This window comes from Acomys minous (genome assembly GCF_964271855.1).
Source record: "Acomys minous genome assembly, chromosome: 4".
NCBI lineage: Eukaryota > Metazoa > Chordata > Mammalia > Rodentia > Muridae > Acomys > Acomys minous.
The window spans coordinates 31,868,686-31,893,008 of NC_140486.1; the positions used below are offsets into that span (position 1 = coordinate 31,868,686).

At 38.1% G+C, this 24,323-nt stretch overlaps 1 pseudogene across 1 annotated transcript in view; it reads left to right on the forward strand.

Moving 5' to 3' along the window:
- Positions 1 to 24,323, forward strand: part of LOC311596938 (small ribosomal subunit protein uS15m-like) — a 41,607-nt pseudogene that overhangs the window by 14,584 nt on the left and 2,700 nt on the right. Inside the window, exons 6-8 of the transcript XR_014783616.1 lie at positions 4,256 to 4,326; positions 7,541 to 7,835; positions 9,571 to 9,661. The product of XR_014783616.1 is annotated as a small ribosomal subunit protein uS15m-like (transcript). The remainder of the gene's footprint in view (positions 1 to 4,255; positions 4,327 to 7,540; positions 7,836 to 9,570; positions 9,662 to 24,323) is intronic.

Below are 24,323 nucleotides of genomic sequence, written 5' to 3' on the forward strand. Positions count from 1 at the left end.
GGGTTATGTCACTTCCTGGATTGCCCTCCACGGCTTGCTCAGCCTGCTTCTTATACATCCCAGGGCCACCTGCCCAGGGATAGCATTGCTTCAGTGAGCTAGACCCGCCCATGTCAACCATTAACAACAACAAACAACAACAACAACAACAACAATGCCCCACAGACATACCTAAGGAGGGAAGCAACTCCCTCATTGAGATTCTCTCTTCCCAGGTGACACTGTGTCTTATGTGGTCACATGCCCATACTTTTATTTTTCATCCCATGATTACCTTCTATATCTAGTTAATGAATAGAAAACTACTTATTCTGCACATACAAAAGGCTAAGGGTTGCAATAGAATGCCAAACAACAGGAACTCCTGAAATGCTACCTACCAACATCTTGAATAGACACAGAAAGCACAGAGAACAGTAGTTTCCATGTAAGAAAAACATTATGTTAATTAGTTTATAGTAATTTACAGTAAATTAAGCAATAATTTGCATATACCACTAAGTCTCAAATTTTCTATCAAGATGTCTTAATATGTCTACTTTTGACATAGACAAATGAGAATTTTAACTGGTTAAGATTCCAAAGTGGTGAACTGAGCAGGAACCGGAACTTGGCAAGTTTCAAACGCTATTTGGTCCTTCTGTGTTATTAGCTTCCTGTAACAGCTCTGTGAGGCAAAGGGTGTTGTGTTTTTTATTTATTTATTTTTTTTTTGATGGAGCCTGTAATTAGCTCTGCTGCTGGTTTCTCATTTTTTAAGCATGAACTATTGACTTAGAATGAGTTCTTCACCTGCCATTGTTCTACAATTAAAATGCATTTTCATCATGATATATCTTGATTCATCACCAAATTTCCAATTTCCTGAGTGCAAAGACTGACTGGACTTTGTTCCATTTCTTGGTAGATATTTGAGGCTGGTTTCCGATTTTTAAAGACCCAACCCAAATAGAGATGTTCCTCTCAGAAACTTTTTTCTCATAACTGCTTAGGTGATTTTACATTGAACCTTATAGTTAAGTTGTAACTTGTTTAATTCCAAAGTTGCTAGACATGTTTTTTCTTTATTATAATTTTCCACCAGGTACTCTGGTATAAGCATTCTTTGTTCTTGAAAGCTTTATCTTCTACATGCATATGCCCTTGGAGTTAAGGACCATGTTTTTAAAGCATAAATAGTACAGATGTTTCCACTTGCCCATTTATGTTACTCCACACAGCAATGATATTAGCCTTTTAGCGGTGGTGTGCACCACATTAGCAATCTGAGTGGTTTCTGAATCAAAGCTGAAATCTGTAGTGTCTCTGCTGTGGAATGAAGTTGCACATTTTTGCCATGCATTCACTCAAGCATATGGGCTTCATAATTGAACTCAAGAGATTGTATTTTGGATTCACTTCCGCTCTAATAAAAATGTACACATACTAATGTGTCTGTCCCCACTTGGAGACACAGTTTGAGACAGTTTGGTTATCTGTGACAGTGTGGATATGCTTCCATTTCTCTGTTGAGAACTGAAGGCGTGATAACTTAATTACATAAAATAACACCACAAGCTAGAAAATAATCTATATTATATTTTGCATAAGTCATTTAAAAATAATTACTTAATGATATGAGCTACCGGGACTCCTGACAAAGATGCTTAATATTTTTAGGATATGGGAGGTTTAAAAGCATCGGTTTAGCTGTAGTGTTACAGCTGTTAATCAGCCAAGCTTTCAAATAAATAGTCACATTGACCTAACCCTGTAGATAATGGACTTCAAGTGTGTACAAATTACCCTCAGAAGCAACTCTTCACAGATTGGACTCAAAATGCTGCTTGTGTAGTGTACAGGGTTTTATAGTTGTTGTTGTTTATATTTTTGTTTTTACTGCAATTGGGTATAGTTATATCAGACTGTCCAAGACAATGTAGATACTTCACTAAGTCATTCTATAAAGGCTTTAAGGATTTGAATTACCGTTAGTTTAGTTATTACTTAATGGATATCAGCTGTGCACATTATAATTTCAAGGCAGGAATGACTTAAGTTTAATTTGAAAGTCTGTTGGTTTCTTTGCATGGTTGCATTTCCCTCTGCCCTCGCATGGAGATGTTTATACATATGCACTTCATGTGTGATCAAACTAGTTCAATCATTCTAACAACAGTGTTCTAACACTGTGGGGAGAAAATGGCCCAAACATGATGAATGTTTTCAATTGAAATTGTTTCCTAGAAGGCTGTTTGTAGGATGTTATAATAATTCATCATCAGGTAAATGAAGGCTAGGATCGATATTTCAAGATGAAAACAATGATCACTAAAACCTATTGACCACTTCTCCAAGTGCTCATGTCTGTGTTGGTTACTTCTGTATGTGTTAGCTTACTCCTTCTCACAACATCTAAGGAAGGGAAGCACCATCATTTCCATAACATTAAAAAAGGAGAACACAGAAGCATGGGAAATCTAGTGATGACTATAGAGGTGAGGCTGAGATTCCAGCCCAGGAATTCTGGCTTTTAATTACCACCCTGAGACATCTTCAAGGTGTCAGCTCAGATTTATAGATTTGATATGGTCTATAGTGACAATTTAGTCTTAAAAAAAAAGATAGGATATTAGACAGGCTGTTCTCAAACTCACTATATAGCCAAGGATGATGGTGATCTTCAGATGTCTCTGCTTTCATTTCTCAAGGGCTGAGAATTGGGCTGGAGAAATAGCTCATTTGTAAAGATAGCTTCATGCTCTTACAGAAAACCTAAATTTGTTCCCAGTACTGTATGGCAGTTTGGAACTGTCTGTACCTCTAGTTTCAGGGTATCCCACACACAGTTCTGGCCTCTTCAAGCAGATGGTTCATACGTACATACATACATACATACATACATACATACATACATATATACATACATACACACACACACACACACACACACACACACACACACACACACACACACATACACACACACACAAGCAAAACACTCCAACACATCAAAAATGAAAATAGAACAGATCTTGTAGAGCTGGAATCGCAGACATCACCCAGTGTGAAAAGGTCTTTTGAAGAAGATGTTTCCTTGAATTAAGTGCATTTTCTCCTGTAGTGGTCTCAAGCAGATTTGATTTTTAATCATGGAACATTTCTGTATGAGCTCAAATTTTCCAAGCTTCCATGCTTTTCCTTTCTTCAGCTTCCATGCTTTTTCCTTAATGTCTTACAGCATCAAAAACCTGTTTCCTCTCTACTGCCTCCCACTTCTCTGACCCACACCTGCATTAATGACAATATCCTTAATCCACCGACTATTTTGCTCAGGTAGACCTCCTAAAATAACCAAATCGATTTTCTGTCAATAGGAAAAGACATTTTGAAATCTATATGTTTCTTGGCCAAAGGTTATGTCAATAAAATTCTCAGTAAAGTGAGGATTTGGAAATCATCCAATTAATTTGATCAATAGAGAAACAAATTCCTACATTGAATCCTAAAGGGATTTTTTCCTCTGTTCATGGTGTGCACTACCCTCACACAATGGGCTGGAATTACCTGCTCAGTGCTGCAGGAATCCCTGGGCTGCCTCAGCATCAGCATCAATTGCGGGTAGTGATTTCCCCAGATGGTGAATGTCATGGATAGAAATCAGTTTAAAAGAAATGTGTATCTTAATTAAATTCTAAGTAATTATTCTAATAAAATACATGTTTTAAATACGAAAGCATGCAACATAAATTCTCAAAATAGCCCTATATTAAATTTTAATATCTTACTTAGCTTTTTCTCCAAATAGGATTTTATGTGAGAATTTTCTAATATGTTTTAAACTTTATATATGTATGTGTGTGTGCACATGTGTGTATTTATGATGTATGTATGTATGTATGTATGTATGTATGTATGTGTATGTATGTGTGCTTTGCCTGCAGGTACCTTCAGTGCTCTTGGAGGCCAGAAGAGGCAATCAGATCCCTCTGAACCAAGTTACATATAGTTGTGAGCCATCATGTGGTTCTGGGAATTGAAGCTTTGTCCTCCAGAAGAGCAGCCAGTGGATGCTCTCTGTGTGTCTGTGTGTCTGTGTGTCTGTGTGTCTGTCTGTCTGTCTGTCTGTCTGTCTGTCTCTCTCTCTCTCTCTCTCTCTCTCTCTCTCTCTCTCTCTCTCTCTCTCTCTCAACCTCTGACCCATCTCTCCAGCCCTTGCATAATAATTTTTGATACCATCTGTTTTACCTGATTCTAACCTTCATTTTCTCATAAGTTCAGCAGGAACTCAAAGAACTGAATGACACACTGATGTTTAAATGCTGACCCAAGTCTACAACAACAGTAGTAAGCATTGCCGCGTTACATCTTAGAGGGTTATCAGAGAACATCACATGCTATACATGTCCTATTTTATAATACTGTGACTCATTTGAGGCCTTGGTTTGTGATGTGATATAAATGACAGGTTAGAGAATGACTTATGCTATACATGTCCTATTTTATAATACTGTGACTCATGCTTTTTGCTATGGTATAAATGACAGGTAACAAAGAACTCACTGCTATTCTATTAACAACTATCTTTTCTTAAGGAAAATAATTTTTTTCAATACAAAAGAGAAAAATATGTAATGATTCACTTTGTTTAAACCTGGAGCTACTATTGTGATCAATGCCATCAAAGAGATTTGGATACTAATTTTGGACACTTTGGGGTTCAAGTTTAAAAATGAGTAATCATGAGGCTGCTTGATTATTTATGAATGCACAAATCACAAAATGACAATAACCAGAAGAATGTACAAATACAAAGGAAAGTGATAGGGTAAGCTCCTATTTGCTTGTATTCCTATTACTGTGGCGTAAAAGTAAGTTTTATTCTCCTGGCTCAATTGTTGTTTGGAAGGCTTACAACCTCCTTCTGCTAACCTAGGCCAAGTCCTGGAAGCTTCTAGCCTCTGAACAAAATAACCTAGGCCTAGAATGTTTTCAGCCTCTGAGACTTACTGCTTAATAAGCTCACCCTTACTTGTCTTTCTGAACTCTGGGCTGCCAGGTTCAACTCAGCTGTTCTGGCTCAAACTCTTCTCCCAGCTGATTTATTTAATCTGGCCTCTCTCAGCCCAGAATTGCTCTGCTTGGCCTCAAACTAACTCAGCAATCTGCTCTAATCTTCTGGCTTCTTCTCATTTTCTGTCCTGCTCTGTCTTCACCTGAGTTCTCTCTCTGCAACCCATCTCTCTGTTACTGTCCTGGTAAATGCTACCTCCTCTCTCTGAAAAACTTAGATATTTCCCTTTCCTTGTTCTTCTCCTGAGAGTTTCATCACCTTTTCTTCCACTCAATTAGACATCGTTTACAAACATGGATGCTTCCTTCTACAAACTAACTTTACTTTGCTTTGGGGTTAAAGGAATGTATCACCACACTGGATCTAAGCTTTTCTTTATCTGATATCCATGCTGGCCTTGAACTCAGGTCTGCTTCCCTCTGTCTCTTGGATTAAAGGCATGCTTGTATTCTAGCCAGATCACACAGACCTAGAAGATCTTCGGATGTGATCTCTTGCCAGCTGGACACCATAAACATAGAAAGTCTTTGGATGTCATCTCTTGCTAGAACAGCCATGTTCTGAATTAACATTCCTTTATACTGTGGTGCTTTATAAATTAAGCTGATTCGTGCCTGATGAAAGAGCTGATTCAGTCCCAGGAAACTAGAGGAGACCCAGTGAGACCCATAGACATGTTCTGGGCCTGTTGATGAGATGAGCCTTTGCTGGCCTCCTAATTACCTTTTAAATGTTTTGTACAGGTCAAAGCCTGGTAATACATTTGATGAGTGTGTGGCTAGCTATAAATACGAATGTTACATGTGTGAATGCTTTAAGATACAGAGGAGCCGCATAGATATGGGTTATGTATTCTTCCACACAGAGTTACTCATCGCCATAAAACTACTAGTATTTGTGCAATTCACTTGAAAAAAACAAAAAAACAAAACAACAACAGCAACAGCAGCAGCAGCAACAACAACAACAAAACCAGAACCCAATCTGGGTTTTTGTCTGTCTTTATATTTATGCACGGGACTAGAATTAAAGGCAGTTGTTCTTATGATATTTAGACCCCATTATATAACACACATGTTATCTTTCTTTTACAATAAATACTCCCTGACGAGTTGAATTTATCTGACTTTGAACCAGAGTTATAATGACATCATCTAAGAAAGAAAAAGGCTATTTTTAAGTTATCCTGTGTCTCAAATGAGGAACAGATTAAATTTACATTTATAAAAAATGCTTTCAAACAATATTATCCATTTTAACCTTTTGGGCTGATTACAGGGCAGTGCTTTCTGAAATAACTAAAATTTAGAGAAAAAGAGGATTTTTTAAACATTAAATTTAATGAATTAGAAGTAACCAGTTGTTCATAATAGTAACAAAAATGTAAACTAAGAAAAAGTTCAAAAGAAAATTTAATTTATAATTAATTTAACACACCAATTTTATTAATATTTCCTAAACTAGCACTGTACATGTATAGGTTAGAGGAGTGGAAATCAACTTATCTATACAAACAAGCAAAGAAGAAAATAGGGGGGTAGGAACACAAGTGCTGGTTGGTTCTACTGGTAAGCCCAAAAAGGAATCTTGCTGATCTTTAGCTGTCAAAAAGCTGATTCCCCAAATATGTCTGCTTATAACAGTGTTCAAGAAGAGCCTAAAATTTTGAAGTTAAACAAAAATCTGGGAATGCCTTCTATCTTAAAGCAAATCATACTGTAAAATAATAACTAAAATAGTATAGATAGCAAGATGCTGAGTTAATAGAATGAGGTAAATTCAGAAACATGCATACACATGCTTATTTAGCTAAAGATTAAAACAGAATTTCAAAAGAACTTGGCAAATGAGTGAATAGCACATTTCACTGGAACAATTCATACTTTTGGCTAAGAAATAATTAGATCATTATCACATCCTGCACACACATACACAATTCTTGATGGATTTCTGACCTTAGTGGAAAATAAGAATTACATTCTTGGAGTAAACAGATGTGAATACATATATAATCTTGGGATCAAAAACATCTTATTAAACAAGAAACAAGACACAAAGGGCTCTGAGTAGAGGAAAAATGGATCCATTTGATGATATCACAATGAGTCAAGAAAAAAAAGTCAGAGCACTACAGCATAATTTACAAAGGGCAGGAACGGAAGCCAATGAATTTACTTAAAACCTTGGCTGAGAGACTTTTTCTCTGTGAGGCTCCTTTTCCACATACAATGGGGCTTTAATGGCAGGTACTTCAAAGGCTCATTCTGATAATTAAATAAAACAATCCATGTGAAGTACCTAGCACATTGCCTAATACAATGTACGCAGTTAATTTGAACTAAACAATTTCTGTTTCTCTAGTGTCTTACCAAAATTAATTTTAGTCTGCAAAACTTACTATACATTACAATCTTTTAGATTTTTAAAGCTTAGTCCATATCAGGATTTTCAGAGTAAACAAATGGCTGCTTCTTTATGTTTTAACAGACACTGAATCAAACAACATGCATGGTCCTATCATCTTATGCACCAAAGAGCAGAAAGAAGAGTGGCTGGACTGCAAAACCTCAAGGCCAACTCTCTGTGACCCACTTCCTGCAGCGAGACACCTGTCCCAAAGACTACTTCTATCCACCAATTGGGGGACGAAATGTTCAGATATGTGAGGCCGTGGGAGACATCTCACATTCAAAGCACAGCACTGTTGTTCTTGGTTGTTTCTCTTTTGCTCTTGTTGCCATGAGAAGGAAGAAGGAAGACCCACCTCAATGCAGCCACAGAGGTAAATGAACTTCTCTGGTATATAATTTTTTGAAAAAAAAAAATGCAATCAACCCGCCCTCCCCAATCAAATGTCTAAAATATCACGGTTGTGGTTCCTTTTAGAAATGTAATCTCCTGTCATCTATAAACCTCCTAATAAACTATAAATGATGCTCTGGGAAAAGGTGGCAGACATCACTGTATTAGTTTTAGCTACCAGTTCTGAAAGAGTGAGAGCGACTTTAAAGAAGTAAACATGAACTGGATAAGTCAACTTGGAAAGGCACATGCCTTGTGACAAAATGACTTCATCCACACTTTTCTCTATCTAAACTTTTTTGTCAGCAACCATCTCCGTAAGAGTGGCAAACAAAGATTCCATGGCAACAGTGATCTTGACGGTGAAGCGAGAAAGCGGGCACTAAGACACTGCCTTCCTTTATTCAACAGCAACTTATGCACGGACGTTTATGCTTTGCAGTTCTGGAGCTCTAGCTGGACACAAGCAGGCTTGGTGTCCTGAGACAGCTATTTTTCATAGCTAATACCCTGTTTGGCACTTCTCCCCTCCAGGCCTTAGTGTGATGAGAGTGGCAGCTTCTAAGATATCTGAAATGCTTCACATTCTGGAAGGGACAAAATAGGGACAAAAAGGGGTAAATGTCTTCCATGGAGCTCTTTAGTCAGGGCCTGCAGACTAAAATCTTCTCCTGACCACCATGTCTCACTAAGAATAAAGCTTCATTATGATCACTTGAGCCATAGTTTTCTGCTGCGCGTTCCCACAGAGCCATGCTTCTCACGTAAAACCACATTCATTCCATCCCCAACGGTGGCCCCAAAGGCACTCCAGCATTAACTTTAATGTCTAAGTCCAAAGTACTATCCAAGAGAAAGATAGAGTCCTTGCTTTTTAATACCGGAAATTGAGAGAGACTATGTCATACCCTGACCATTTTGCTTAGAAATTTCTGTCAAATATTCTGGTGAATCACTCTTAACCTCCTTCCCACAAAACAGTAGGACATGGGCACAATTCGGTCAATTGTTACTTATAAAACACTGCCATTATGAAAAATAATAACCTTTTCTACGCTGCCCACTAAGACAGTTCTCACTTCCAAAGAAGACAGCATTAAAAAAAATGGCCTCAGCTGTTCGTGTTTCTGCCAGCATTTTGCTCACATCCGTTAAGGTGATGTGTAATCAGGATAGAGGCCTTTTCTGTAGCTCTCGTATTTCCCTCAGGAGATTCATCCCTTCCACAGAATTGCCCTCGGTGCACTGTTCACAGCAATGCAGGCTTTTGTCGCCACTTGCTTCAAAACTGTTCCAGCCCTTTCCATTACTCAGGTCCAAGGCCACTTCCATACTTACAAGTGTTTGCTAAAGAATAGTCACCTTCCCTGTCACCAGTGTCTGCTATAGTGCACCTCATACTCCTGTCACTGAACCTCTGAAGTCCATGGACATGAACTGTGCAGCAGCTTGTCATGTGATGTGCAGGAGGCACCTGAATATCTGCTTAATTGATTAATTTGTTTGAGTGAGGAAATGAGCAGGTGAGATAAAGCACAAGATAAATGCAGTGCAGACCTAAGCTCTCAACACTCAATATACTACTGACTTCATAGCTTTTAACACCGCATATGACATAATTGGGATTTTCATTTCCCTGTTCCATTCAGCCTTCTGGGGCCACTCTCCTTATAACCTCTTTTGGCCACTGAGGAATCTCCTTTCTCTCCTTACAGAGTCTTTTCTTCTCTGGACTTTGTGTACTGTATATGTACAAGTGGAATCCACAGCATGCCTACCTCCCTGTTTTACAGTCACATAATCATTGTAAGTTTTGCCCATGTTTGTAGTGTATCAATACTTCATATTTTATGCTTAAATGCTTTTTTAAATGGTTATGCTGCATTTTGTTTATCTGTGCATGGACTGATGGATGCTTGTGGTTTACATAGTGCGGCTACTCTGAATACTGTTGCAAATGCTCTTTCCATGTGTGCATACGGCCATGTTTTTAGTATTTCTAGTTACATCCCTAGAGTGGAGTTGTTGAGTTACAAACATGACACTGTGCCAGTCATTTGAAAAACTGACAGAAGTTTTCCGGGGGACTAATGCTATTTTACATTCTTGCACGCAACGCATGTGCACATTGGTTGTTGCTCATCTTTTCTTGTAAGCATCTGTGATAGCTGGTGTTTATTTTCACCTTGACAGAACCTCGAAGTACCTAAAGCCAGATCACTAGGAATGTCTGTGAGAAAGTTCTAGATTGGATGAGTTGAGTAGGACAGAATCATCCATCATAAAATAGGTCATTACTGCTTTTTAGGCAGGGGTCCCAGAATGAGTAAAAAGCCCAACTGAGAAGTTGAGAGAATTGTTCTCTTGTGTGTAACTGCGGATGCAGTGTGGACAGCCATCTCCTCCTCCTTCTCCTCCTCCTACAATGTGTCTTCCCAGCCACCATAGACCATGTCCCCTCAAATGTTACAAGAAAACCTCCTTCCTTACCCTGCTTCTGTCAGGCATTGCATCATAGTGATTAAAAGAATAAAAGGAACCAATATAGAACCCTAGTGAATACTAAGTTGTATCTTATTGTTATTTTATCTATCTAGTAACTAATGGTTTTGACCATTTTTTATGGCATTGATATATTTTGGATAGAGATACACCAGCCCAAATCCCCTTGGCCGTTTTAATTGTGATATTTGTTTTTGTTGAATTGAAAGCGTTCTTGTAGGTTCTGAATAAGAAGCTCTTACACGGTTTGAAAATCTTTTCTCCCACTTTGTTGCATCTCATTGAGCATATACTTCTAAAAACAAAAGCTTTCAACTGTGATAAAGTCATGCTCACCCACACTTTCTTTGGTTGCTTATCTTTAAAATAGTGTCATGCATGCCAAGGCTGTGAAATTTCTCTTCTAAGGATTTTGTGGCTTGCTCTTATGCTTATATCGCTGATATATTTTGAGTAGTGTTTTGTTGTTGTTGTTGTTTTGTTTTGTTTTATTTTTATTTTTTATTTTTTACTGTCTGGTGTAAAGGAGAAATCTAATTTATTTCCTTTGTTTTGTTTGTTTGCCTGTATATAGTCACTTGCTTCACCACTATGCTATGATGCAAACTGTAGGATTTACTTTAAAGTAATCCCAGCCATACATATGTGAGAAATATATTTGTGCATAATTTAATATTGACTATATTCTAGGCATCTGTGAAGTTGGATGATGTATACATTAAAGGCTTTATACTGATTAATTTTCATGACTGTAATGATCAGATATATAACAATTAGAAGATTACTCCCTTTATACACACACCATAGAGCTTTGAAAGGGGTAAAGGCATAACTTGAGTTCACCATTCCCAAGTGTAAAATACTCAGCCAACACATATCAAGAATGACTGGGTTTCTTTTCCTCCCAAATCTTAGGAAAAATCTCATGCTAATGAACGGGAAGATGCAAGTAAGGGGAAAACAATGGATTGTAATCTGAATAAATTATTAGAAAAACAAGAAAAGATATTTATACTTTTCCTGTAAGCTTTAGATGTTGAAGATCAACATGGGGGGCGGGGCAGGAGAGATGGCTCAATGAGTAAAGGAGCTGGTTGCCAAGTCTGGGGACCTGAGTTCAATCCCTATGATCCCTTTGGTGAAGAGAACCAATTCCTGAAAGCTGACTTCTGACCTCCACACATGTGCCAGGGCATGTTCTTGTCCCACCCTCACGGACACATAAACTAGTAATAAGATATAACAACAAAAAATTAAGTCAACATAGGGACAGTAGTAGTTAGAAGAAATCAGTTATGATAACATGAACGTGGAAAGCAAAGACTAACTCAGGTTGAGAGTCCCAGGAATAAACACAGGCTTACACTAGACAAATGTGCTGGTCTGACCAGCCTTACAGTTGTTAGATTAAGTTTCTGGCCCAACAACAGCTAACATCAAGTCACTTTTATAAGTAATGTGGAAAGTCCTACTTTATTTATATGCGTACACATCTGATGAGTGTTTACCTAGGAAATAAGTGGTAGAACCAAGGTAAGTCCTTAAGCTAACAGTTTGGGGGGACTGCTGACTTTTTATTTGAGTGTAACCTAATGTCTTCTGACATTTTGCAGAGCTTGAACGTGTGCTCTCTGCAATTCTTGTAAATACTGAAAAATGTGAATTCAGGAAGGTATTGGTGTGGAGTATTCAACATGGAGTAGGAAATTGCTCTAAAATCTTTTAACAAAAGCAATATTAGTTTCAGGAAGGCTCCACTTGATGAAAGACTCTAAAATATTGTCATCATGAAAAAAGAAATTAGATTCACGATGCAAGTTGGAGCTTCATGTTTAACTTTAAGACATTTGCAGACATATTCTTAGTTACTTAACTAAAATTCTTTTTAAACAGCTGAGAAATGTATGGAAGATTTCTCATGAAAAATGATCAACATTAAATAAACAGCGGTGAATGTTTTGTGAATTTCAAAATTCTATTTTAAAGGTGATGATTTATGATTATTAAGTCTATGTGGCACTTCAGTTATTTCAATGTTTTTTTTCATTTATTGTATGTGAAAGTTACCTGCTTTATTTCCAGCCTTGAACTTCTGTAACATCTAGAGTTCACTTTTTTTTTTATTAATTTATTCTTGTTACATCTCAATGGTTATCCCATCCCTTGTATCCTCCCATTCTTCCCTCCCTCCCATTATCCCCTTATTCCCCTCCCCTATGACTGTTCCTGAGGGGAATTTCCTCCCCCTGTATATGCTCATAGGGTATCAAGTCTCTTCTCAGTAACCTGCTGTCCTTCCTCTGAGTGCCACCAGGACTCCCCCTCCAGGGGACATGGCCAATTGTGAGGCACCAGGGTACGTGAGAAAGTCATATCCCACTCTCCACTCAACTGTGGAGACTGTTCTGACCATTGGCTAGATCTGGGTAGGGGTTTAAAGTTTACCGCCTGTATTGTCATTAGCTGGTGCCTTAGTTTGAGCAGGACCCCTGGGCCCAAATCTGCCTACCATAATGTTCTACTTGTAGGTTTCTAGGACCCTCTGGATCCTTCTACTTTGCTATTCTCCCATGCTTCTCTCATCCAGAGTTTCAATGGGATGTCCTCCCCTCTGTTCATAATAGCCAGATCATGGAAACAGCCTAAATGTCCCTCAGTAGAAGAATGGATAAAGAAACTGTGGTACATATACACTATGGAATACTACTCAGCTATTAAAAACAAGGAGTTCCCAAAATTTGTGGACAAATGGATTGAGCTAGAAATGATCATAATGAGTGAGTTAAGCCAGAAGCAGAAAGACTCAAACGGTATATACTCACTTATATCTGCAAACTAGCCCAAGGGGCATATCCCACGAAAGCCTTCACTTACTAGAGTTCACTTTTACATGCTATTGGAAAGCATAATGCCATGATACTTTTCCTTATATTATTTTCCTATAAAAAATCTGAAACTTTTAGCTTAAAATTACTTATAGTTTGTTATTAGTATTTACTATCATGGGTAAAATATTATAAAAGTAGAAAACATACAATTTCAGGACTGCTTGGACATTTTCAGGAATTTTTATTTTACCCTCTATAAATTTAAAGACCTGCTGGGACTTTGGAAATGCTTGTGTGACTTGAATTCTATTCTTAGTGAAGAGATGCTGGCCCTTGATATTATCTTTGAAAAGGCCAATGGCTTGGCCTGAGAGTCGGAAAGAAAAAAAAGAAAAGAAAAGAAAAAAAGAAAGAAAATGCAAGTAATTATTCAAGATGCAGTTAGGAGGGTCACTATTCCTCTGGAGATGCTCAGCTGAGGAGAAGACTGAGGGAAAACTAGCCTATCTACCTTCCACAGAGTCAGGGTTAAAAACGCTATTTGGTTGTGGTAATAAAATATGGGCCCCTCAAGGCTACAAGAGGTCCTCTGAGATTTAAAAAGCTCGGTGGTACACACCTTTAATCCCAGCACTTGGAAGGGAGGCAGAAGGAACTCTGTGAGTTCAAGTACATCTTGGTCAACAAAGTGAGTTCTAGGACAGCCAGAGCTACACAGTGAAACCCTGTGTTGAAAACCCAAGGAAAGGGAAGGAAGGAAGGAAGGAAGGAAGGAAGGAAGGAAGACCTTAATCTCAGAAGTAAGAATTCAGTAATGAGGGGAATAGGGTGGTAGAGGGAGGGAGCGTGGATATGGGAAGATACAAGGAAGGGGATAACATTCAGAATATAATCTGAATAAATTATAATAAATTTTTAAAATTTAAAAATTTAAACAAAAAGAAATTCAGTAATTCTTGCAATTTGCCTACAGAGAAAAGGAGTAACTCGAACACCACTTTGCCAAGTATCCAAACCAACTAATTCTGACCACCAAGAAAAATGATATAGATGCAAAGAGAAATAGCCTAAACAGACATGAACATCACTGTTTTCATTGTGACTAACTACTAGTTCATTGTAGAGATGCCGGCCCCAGGGATGTTTGAGCCAAAAATGAAACTTACTTCTTCTGACTGGTGATGTTAGTCTGTAAGAAATTGTTGGAGTCTTTGCATACTTTCAAAGTCATTAGTCTAACCACTCTTTTGAGAGTCAGAACTGGAGATTTTACTGAGTATAGGTTCCGGGCATTAAGATCATGTTGCTGTGCCATGATCGACTAAGAAATGAATCCATATCGTCTTATAATTGAACCTAGTTAAGAGTATTCATCCCCTTTCTTAGAGCATCAGTGGTAGAAAGGCTAAGGAGAGATACGGGGTGTGTGTGTGTGTGTGTGTGTGTGTGTGTGTGTGTGTGTGTACAATACGGGGTGTGGGAAAGAGGTGGTGGCATATTCTCATGTCGCCAGCACACTGTGTGATATGTCTTTCTAATAAATAAATCTTTGTAACAAAGGATTGATATTTGTGACCATGAGAGATTCATAGTGCCTTTCAACAGAGGCACTGCTCTCACTGTGGGCCAAGAATGGGAGTCTCATTGCCATTTTACGGGACAGCTGACACGTGCAAGTCGGAAACAAACATGGGGTGGCTTCTTTATTTACAGATGATCTCCATTGTCCAAAATGAGCACTCTACTCACAGATTTTCTTGCTTGAAATAGAAGAGGATTTCCATTTGTTTCTCTTCTTTTTTCTGTCTCTCTTTTAACACAAAAGTTTGGACAGTTGAACTGAGGTGAATTGATGTTAATGATTTTTTTTTAAACTTTGGCTTTTAACACTTGCTGCTTTCTTACAGAAGATAAAACCCTAAAAGATCACTTAAGCATACTATACTATTTTGAAATTATGTTGCATTTAACTGAAAACCTAAAACCAGCCATGCTTTTCAAGAATGGAAAAGAAGTCTAAGCATCCATTAGAAACAAGGTTTTGTATCATTAAGGAGAGTCATTATATGCTTTTGAATGAGAAAACATGCCGAAGAAACTGAATTTGATGGTGAATGAACATTTGGTTAATAGTTATGCAGCATGCATTCAAAAAGAAATTAAGATGTGTTTGTGACTAATAGATAAAAGAATTTGAAGCATAAGTTCCGTGTTCCATTAAACCACAATTATTCCTGGAAACCCCACAAGAGGATTTTATACCAATTTGTATCATTTATGTTAATACATACTTTTCAAGGATATCAATTTTGAAATATAATATACTATCTCCTCTTCTATTAAAAAGTTACAGTTCTTCTCACTGAAGGACTTAAACACTTGCCAGGTGCTGCCCAATTCTTGAGTCAGAATGCAGGTATCTCAACCCCAGGCTAAATGTGTACTTCCCTCTCCATCCACCAGCTGTAAGGGGTGAGGCGCGGACTGCTCCTTCAGTGAGACTACACGGATTTATATGGAGTTGGAGATTGTTGGCTGGTCAGATGTGGGTGTTCATAGCACACCCCTTTGGATAAATACCCATGGATGCTTGCTTTTGCTTCTGCTATTTTTTTTTAAGTATTTGTTATTTGTTTATTTAGGACAGAGTTTCACTGTATAGCCCTAGCTGGCCTGTAACTCACTGTGTAGACCATGCTGCACTTGAACTCACAGAGATCCACCTGTCTCTGCTCTGGAATGCTAGAATCAAAGGGATGCACCACAATGCCCTACTTCACCTCTACCCTTAAATATCAAGTTAAGTAACAGATGAAATACTCAAGAATTAATATGACATGAAGAAAATTTCTATAATGGTTTAAAAAAAAATCCCTAAGGATGAGATTACCATTTTCTACTTTGTTAAATGAACATGTTATTTCCACTAAAATGATCAAAGATTAAACACATAAGCTTATTGGTTAAATAATTTTTAAGAGCCTCTGTCTCCAGATCTCTCTCACGGACACTCATTCATGTTTGCACACAGTAGTATGAGTAGAGCTAGCAAAAATCTGAACTGTAAAGCTAAGGCGTTTTGTTCTTTTCTTTGTGAGAGTCAATTACAGAGCTTCACTGTGCTAGGTCAGTGCTCTGCCAACATATCCCAGCACAAGATCTTTTAAATGTTCAGTTACTCTCTAGGTTTGAGTGGCGTTAAGAGGCCATTTGTTGCAGATTCATTTTTACTCAGCAGTTTCTAAATTGTATCCCATGTGCTCTTAGTACCCGCATCTGACAAGCCTCTAGAAGCCCCATCTCTGAACCTATTTTTCTGTCTTTTGATTTTTAACAATTTGGAAAAGCGGATGCATCCTTCTCTGATCCTATCCAGAGTCAGGTGAGGCTGAAGAGTTCTGAGGTGGAGGCCTAGAGGGCTTTGCCCTAAAGCTGATGGTCTAGACAAGAGTTCTTCGGACGGCTCTGGAAATCCCTGCAACTGTCAGGATTTCAGTTTTCCTGTTCGGCAAACAACCTGCAAGCTCCTTGATTGTTGTGGCACTTGTTTTCATTCTCAGGGCAATTTTTAAATTGTGATTTTCTGAGGCTTGGGGCTGTTTGTTCGTAGCTTGCTTTGAGGAGAGATGATGCCTTTAGAAAAATTACTGTGACTTACTCTCCGCAGTCACTCAGTGGTAAGATCTTGGTCTAAGAATTCATTTAGAAATGAAGCCACACGATTAGATGGTGTAATATGTCACTGTGTGGCATTTTAAACACTCATAGCTCTTCCCATGAATGTACCTGGTGACATGTCTGTATCGCTCTCATCAATGAAGTGCTTGATGCCTGAATCAGGGAATTGGACTCATAACCAAAGAGGTCAGGTGATAATGCATATTAATCAGAAAGGCAGATTTAAATTGTATCAGTTTTCCCATTATTTTTCATTTATCTTCATTTTATTTCTTAGTTTGTTCCCTTATAGGCAGCAGCACTGTCCCTATTTCCAAGGTTAAATACAAACAGTATTGTCTAGGCTGGTCTATACAGACAGAGGCTAGTTCTTTTTCTCAAAGGGATTGTACTACTTTACTATTTTGCTTTCCCAGGTCTCCTGAAACAACAACACTGTAACTGAGCTATAGCCATTCTCACATGTATAGGCAAATATCTATATGAATGAAGAAATGGCCTGCAATGGCTTATTAAAAGGATTTCCTTTATTATTAAGTAGCTGTGTACTGTGAATCTTTATATTTTGTTGTTGTTGTTTTGGGCTTCTTTTTGTTCTTTTTACAACTTCCCTTTCTATTACAAGCTGTTAAACTCAAGGCCTATATCAGCTAAGCAGCAGACTCAGTAGCAATAAATGAAGTGCTGTGAGCTTACATCAGACTAATTAGTCTATGGTATAAGAAAGAGGGTGGGGGGGGCAAGGGCTTGGGAGGACTTTACAGGTTGCTTTGTGAAAGGCAGTTTGCTTAATTAAGCCAACCACTAATTGTTAAATATTTTTCAGGCATTAACAGAGCTACTCTGAGTGTAATTAAATTTTGATTTTAGTGGTATTTGCAGGGATTAAAGTCACAATCTGCTGAGGCCCAGGGGTTAGTTAATATTCACTGCATGGCCACAGCTGTCCTCCATTATAATACAAAGGACAGGAACAGGGACAGCCGAGCAGGAGTGAAGTAATGAGAAAGCCAGTCAGTCATTCATCTTCACCAGGTCCACACTCCACAGCCCTGTACAAATGGGTCTGAGCTGATGACACACAGCCAGCCATTAAATCCAATTTGAGTTGATACAATACAGGGATGTCTAAGCCCTGTCCATTTTTTTATTTAATTTTTGTCTATGATATTACAGAAAGGACAGTAAAAAAAAAATCATGTGTGATGAGTGTACATTTTCATCTCTGCAGTATTTCTGGACTCAGTACTTCCGCAGAGCCTACCAGGACTGTGAACCAATTCCTGTTGAGATGTTGGGTTTTTGTTTGTTTGTTTGTTTGTTTGTTTGTTTGTTCTTGTTTTGTTTTGGTCCCGTCTGCGAGTAAGAACCCTATAGAAAGTGGTGGAGGCCTTTAGATTTTTTTGTTTAGATTTTGTGGCAAAAATCTAAGCTGAATTAATGTTTTAGAGTTTTCCCTTTTGGATGGCACTGGTTAAATAACTAATATAATATTAATCCTAAGGCTTACATGTGTTTGAGAGATGGACACGCTGACCCCTATACGTCCTTGTCTGACGAAGAACAGTCCTACTTCTGGACCTAATACTGCAGGAGTGTGCTTGTTGCTGTGCTTCTTGTTTTTGTTCCTTTTTTTTTTTTTTCATTTAATAGCTTTCAGAAATGCCTTCCAAAAAAGAAAAAGAAATACCTTCCAGTTATTACTTTATAGTCTGAAAAGAGGGTAGGTATAAAAGAAATCATTTTTCCTCTCTTCTAACACCACCTCCCCACAGAGAACTCTACTCTAGAACTGAGTACCATTTTTTGTCTGTCTATTAATTTGTGTTTCAAAATGAAGCACGGGGCACAGTGAGTGCCTGAATCCATTTGGAGATAATGGTGGCACTGGGTTTGCTTGTATATAGAAAGCACAAGGCTTTTAGAGCCCAATACATAGTTCAAGGAAACTAATAACTTATATTTTCTATTAGCAAAAATCTTTGCTCAGAAAAATACCTCCAACTAGGCAGCCTTTGTGTTTACCTAGGAGAAAAAAAGAATGAAGAACAGAAGAGGCAAAGAAGAGAGATGAACAAGAGATAAATCTACATAATCGACTCAAAGGAACTTGACTTTGTCAGTTCTATTCCCAAAGAAGCAAGACCAGATGGATCCTATTAGTCATGAGATCTTTCTGAAGTATTCTTGAATGATCCTACAGTGAAATTATTCTATACTTAATGTCACTGCTTCCACAGGTAGCGGTGAAGGGCAGGGGAGGGAGAGAGATGTGTGGCAAACACAGGACAGACACTTGGAACTCAAATGATGGTAGGATAGTATAATTCGAATGTCAAGTTGACCCTGACCCAAAAGGCTAGGATGCTGTTTTTAAGGGTCTTTATTTTTTTGTTTCTCATCAATCCCCTTGCAGCAAGAGGGAACTGATTTCTGTTGGATAGGCCAAAGCTTCCCACTAACAGGAACATCATGCAGTATTTTCAGAAGAGATTCAATGGAAAGTCACAGCACTAGCCATACAGTTCCAAAGTGCCACACAAAGGGTATATGGGTCACTGCGTGCCTAGAAACCACAGAGAATGCTTTCCCACCACAGCACTTACGCCTCTGCTGTATCATTCACTTACCTTACAGTTTGTAATTCTTTCCCAGTGCCTAATGGGGGCCACTTGGTAGTTTGTGCTTCATGCTTCTCCTTTAATCTCTTAGATGAATGCAGTGCTTTCTATGACAATCTTTAGCTTTCCAGGCAAGGCTACCTAGTATACCAAGGTGCTATAATTCTAGCACCTAGGAGGTTGAAGCAGGTTGATCATGAATTCTAGGCTAACCTGGGCACCCTAATAAGACCATGGGTTTTGTTTGTTTGTTTGTTTGTTTTGGTTTTTTTGAGAAAGGGTTTCTCTGTGTAGCCTTGGCTGTCCTAGACTCGCTTTGTAGTCCAGGCTGGCCTTGAAGTCACAGCGATCCGCCTGCCTCTGCCTCCCGAGTGCTGGGATTAAAGGCGTGCGCCACCACGCGCGGCTCAAGACCATGTTTTAAAAGTAACAATTTTTTCTTTTGTCTTCCATAAAGTAGATTTCAGTAAATGAGTTAATAAAACCAATGAACAAACATATACAAAAAGCCTGGATGCAGGGAGCTTCTCTTGGTTGTTAGTCAATGTAGTGGTCACCAACAAGGATGCTAGGAAAATGCTTTCTGTTACAAGCCTAGAAGGCTTCTCTCTACCACTCTTGGCAGAGATAGAAGGAAAGATTAATACTCTTCTTTGCTTTAAGGTTCTTTATGCCAACGGTATTTTCTAACTGGGACTCTAAACATGAGTATCGAACTTGTGTTTTTCATATTATGTTAAAAATTTTCAGCACTACTGACCCTTCGACACAAAGATAATGTTTCAACTTACCTTCACTGGGATGTATGCTTTTATTCTCCTCAAAGCCTGCATGTGGGAATGGTAAGACAGCTGAGCAGTTGGAGGTCTTGCAAGACTGGCAATCCACATTCTTTCCTTGGAGCCCCACATGGCTGTCTTCTAACCTCCACATGCCGGCCCGTACACAGATATCATGCACACGCATTCACAATAACCCTCTTGAAGGTGTGTTTTATTTATGTTTTTACTTGAAGGATTTTGTAACAGCATATACTATGATCTAAGCAAAAAAAAAAAAATAAGCATTCAAGAAATTCATATTTAAAACTGAAGTCTGGCCAGACATATGCAAAGGCCTGTCTTTTCAACTCAGGATTCTGAAGTCAAAAGACCACAGTCAGGAAGCGGTTGTAAACAGCACAATTCCAGTCTTAGGGCCACTGTGGATATTAAGTTGGAAGAAACTTGGAATTCAAGAAATGAAATGTCTGTTTTAATGCACACATGACACAATTAAGACAGAATTAGGAAATTACCCAAAATGCATAAGGAGCAAACAGCAAGAGTCCACTCTACCAAAAGCTTGCTGCGCTTCATTCTTGAAAAACTGGGGGTGGGGGCTAGAGATTATAATTCATCCTGGAACTATATAGCATAAGTAAATTAACAATAAAAATGATAAATTGGGCAATAAAAAAAGATTACAGAAATAATGCTTTCACATATTGGACGTTCATTAAATTGACTTCCAAATGTAATTACTTTAACATTTCTACTTCTGATTCAGTACAGATTTTTGAATCATTAAATAAGATAGTAAATATTATACTTCCTTCAAGGAAGATAATTTATGGCCTAGCAAATTTTCCAACAGGGACTAAAAGTGATGACAATCAGACCAGTTTTGTTCATAATAATTTCTTGGACCTAAAATAATTATGCAAAATTATCTCTCCAGATATGTATTGTACATCACTATGTACAAACCCCTAAGAATAGCACATATGTGACATATAGGAAATCTCATCCTTCTGTATTCTCATGGGATTTTGTATATAATGCCCTAAATGTTATTTAATATATAGTCTGTCTTTATATATCATAATGGTTATTTTGAGCACACATTTTTATTTCCAACTTTTGGTCTGGATCTTCAAAATATAGGAATTCAGCAAACAGGGAAATAGCTACAAATCTTTAAGCGCAAGAAAACAAGTCAGAGGCAGGCATGAGGAAGTTCATGGCATATACTTAGGGAACAAGCCTTGCTCATCTGAGACAGGTTTAAGCAGAGGCATTTAGATCACCTGAGGAACTTTCTAGAAATGCAGACTCTCTTTCTTGATCCTCTGAATCTAATCAGCATCTTAGCAATATTTGTATGTAGTTTTGTGTTAAATATTGACTTTCTAAAGGCATAACACACTAATCTTGAGGTCTTAAATGAGTATGGTGTTCGCAGTTCATGCTACTAGAAAGATGGGGCTAGAAACTGCACAGAACCACAACTAGAATACAGTATTTAGAAGTCTGCAATTCCTGCCATAGGCATGTGGACGCCACCCGATCTACCCTAGAGCATTCTTCTCACAGGCAAGAGATAATGACAACTTCTGTCCTGAAACAGCAGCAGTAGGAATTGTCAAAATGGAACATGTCCCGATGATAAGGCTTCCAAATGGTCCCTAGAGCTTTGTAATAGCTGGAAGCGGCCTTTACCAGAGGAGGGGAATGGAGTCAAACTGGTGCTTCAAGGAGGGACTGAGTCACAACACAAATTCTATTCTTTAAATTTCACACAGGGAAAAGGCTGTTCGAGCTGCAAAAGGAAGTGCACTCCAAAACCAGTTCACCAACCAACTCCCATAACTTACTTGTTTAGTCATTCTTTTCTTCTAATGGTTGTTAAATAGCGGATAGCCCTGTGAGAACTAAGGAGTATTTGAGTCTCTACAGGGACTTTTACAAGAAGCAGAAAACAGGAAGTTCAGCCAAGGAAACCATAATCCTATTCAGGTAGAGAGATCAGTGCTACTGTTATAAAGATATGTATAGCACGTCAACAAGTCAAAGAGTATTTTCAAGAGGAAAGAAAACTATGAATGCGTGTCTTCAAGACAATGGGTGGATGTAATGTGTTAGGAACCAACTTGACAAATTTTACTATTTTTAAGAATACATGTATTTTGCTTGATTGTTTCTCAGAAGAATATTAGTCATCTTAATAATATCTTACAAATCTGTGACTTTTTTCATGGTTTCACATAGTCACAAATTAATACATATCTTCCAAATAATTCTTCTAGAAGGGATGGAGCAGACTTTACAGATTTAAAAAAAATTAACTTTAAAACGGTCAACATCTCCTATCCAAAAATTGTAATATTTCCAATCTTATAGTTGAATGATAGATGACTTAACTATTGCATAATGAATTATTAATTAAAATTTTCTAATCCTATAAATAAGACCACTTCAGACAGGTCTCAAATCATAAGCTGCACTGGGTTAGGCTAAAGTTGGATGCAAATTCGTTCGTCCCTAATCACCTTCAGATCTAGGTTGGTATCATGATGCCATTAGCAGCAGACTCTGGGGTCAATGATAAGCAATACCTTATACCTCCTGTAATAAGGCATCTGTGGCCATACCAGCTTCCAGGGGTGCTGTTTATACTGCTTTGTCTGGGTGCTAGCTGTAGAACAGGTGAATATCAGAACATTCCAACCACCATATTGTGAGGAAGACCAACAACATGCCAGGGTGAGGGCTGCACGGAAAGATGTGCCCAACCTTTTATCAGCTGCTCTAGATTTGCCAAGACCTGACACAAGACCCATGAGTGAGGAGGCCTTCTGACTACTCCTCACATTGTCACTCCCATCAGGATTCCAACATGTGATGACATTACCATAGTATCATCTGACAGCTGGGTTACATTTTATGCCATCAGATTAATCCAAGTATTAGATAAATTAGTCCCAAAATCTCAATGCCCCAAACAGTACTACTTGTTTTCTCTGATGAGTTGCATTACATCATTACATTACATTACATTGCAATTGCTCACAAGGAAGCCTCAGGTAGTTGATGATTTCTGGTTAGTAACTGTTGAGGGGAGATCTGCCGAATCTAGTCAAGAACTCTTAGATGTATTATTTTAAACTACTGAGTGTTAGCAGTGTGTTTTATACAGAAGTTGTGACCTGGGATATTAGGCAGAGGGTTGTTTATTTGCTGGGTTTTTGTTTGTTTGTTTGTTGTTAGTGATACCTTGTTAAATGACATTAGGCAAAAAAAAAAAAAAAAGTGCTGCCTGAAAGAATGACTAAAAGAGTTTCTTTTCTGAGTTTCCTACTGCATAATAATAAACACATAAATTTCCATGTAATCCAAAATATTTGAGGGGGCTGGGTTTTTTTTTCCAGAAGTAATGGCTTTTATTTTTGAATTATAGTGTTCTGAGAAAACTTTCTGAGAGAACATTCTAAGAATGCTTAGCATTGTCAGAGGCCATTAGTCTAACTCTCCCTTTGGAGCACAAAGGAGGAGGGGCATGATTTGCAGAAACTGGTGCAAACTCACTAACAAAATGTGAAACTCTCAGGTCTATAGATTTGTGCTGAGTCTCTCAGAGAACTTTTTTTTTTTTTAAAGAGAAATCACTATGCCAGAAGATGACAAAATTGCCATGGGATCATTGGATTATATTTTATACAGAAAGATTAACCCAAGTAGTAGGTAAATTAGATCCAAGATTACAATGGTAAAGACAGTAGTATTCATTTTCCTGATGTGCTACATTACGCAGCAGTACTTGGAAATTAAAAAACAGATGTGTTCGCAGGAAAACTAACCCATAGAAATCAGAGGAGAAATGGTTGCCTACATGGTGAGGAGGGGACGAACCCAAAGGCAGCATAAAAGATTCTTTCTGGAACTGTGGGAAAGATATGTATTATGATTCAGGTATAAATCATACGTGTTTATATGTTTGATGAAACTCAGAACTGTGCTGGAGGTGAGCATTGCTTTGCACATAAATTACTGATTTCTCCTAAATAACAGTAATAACAAT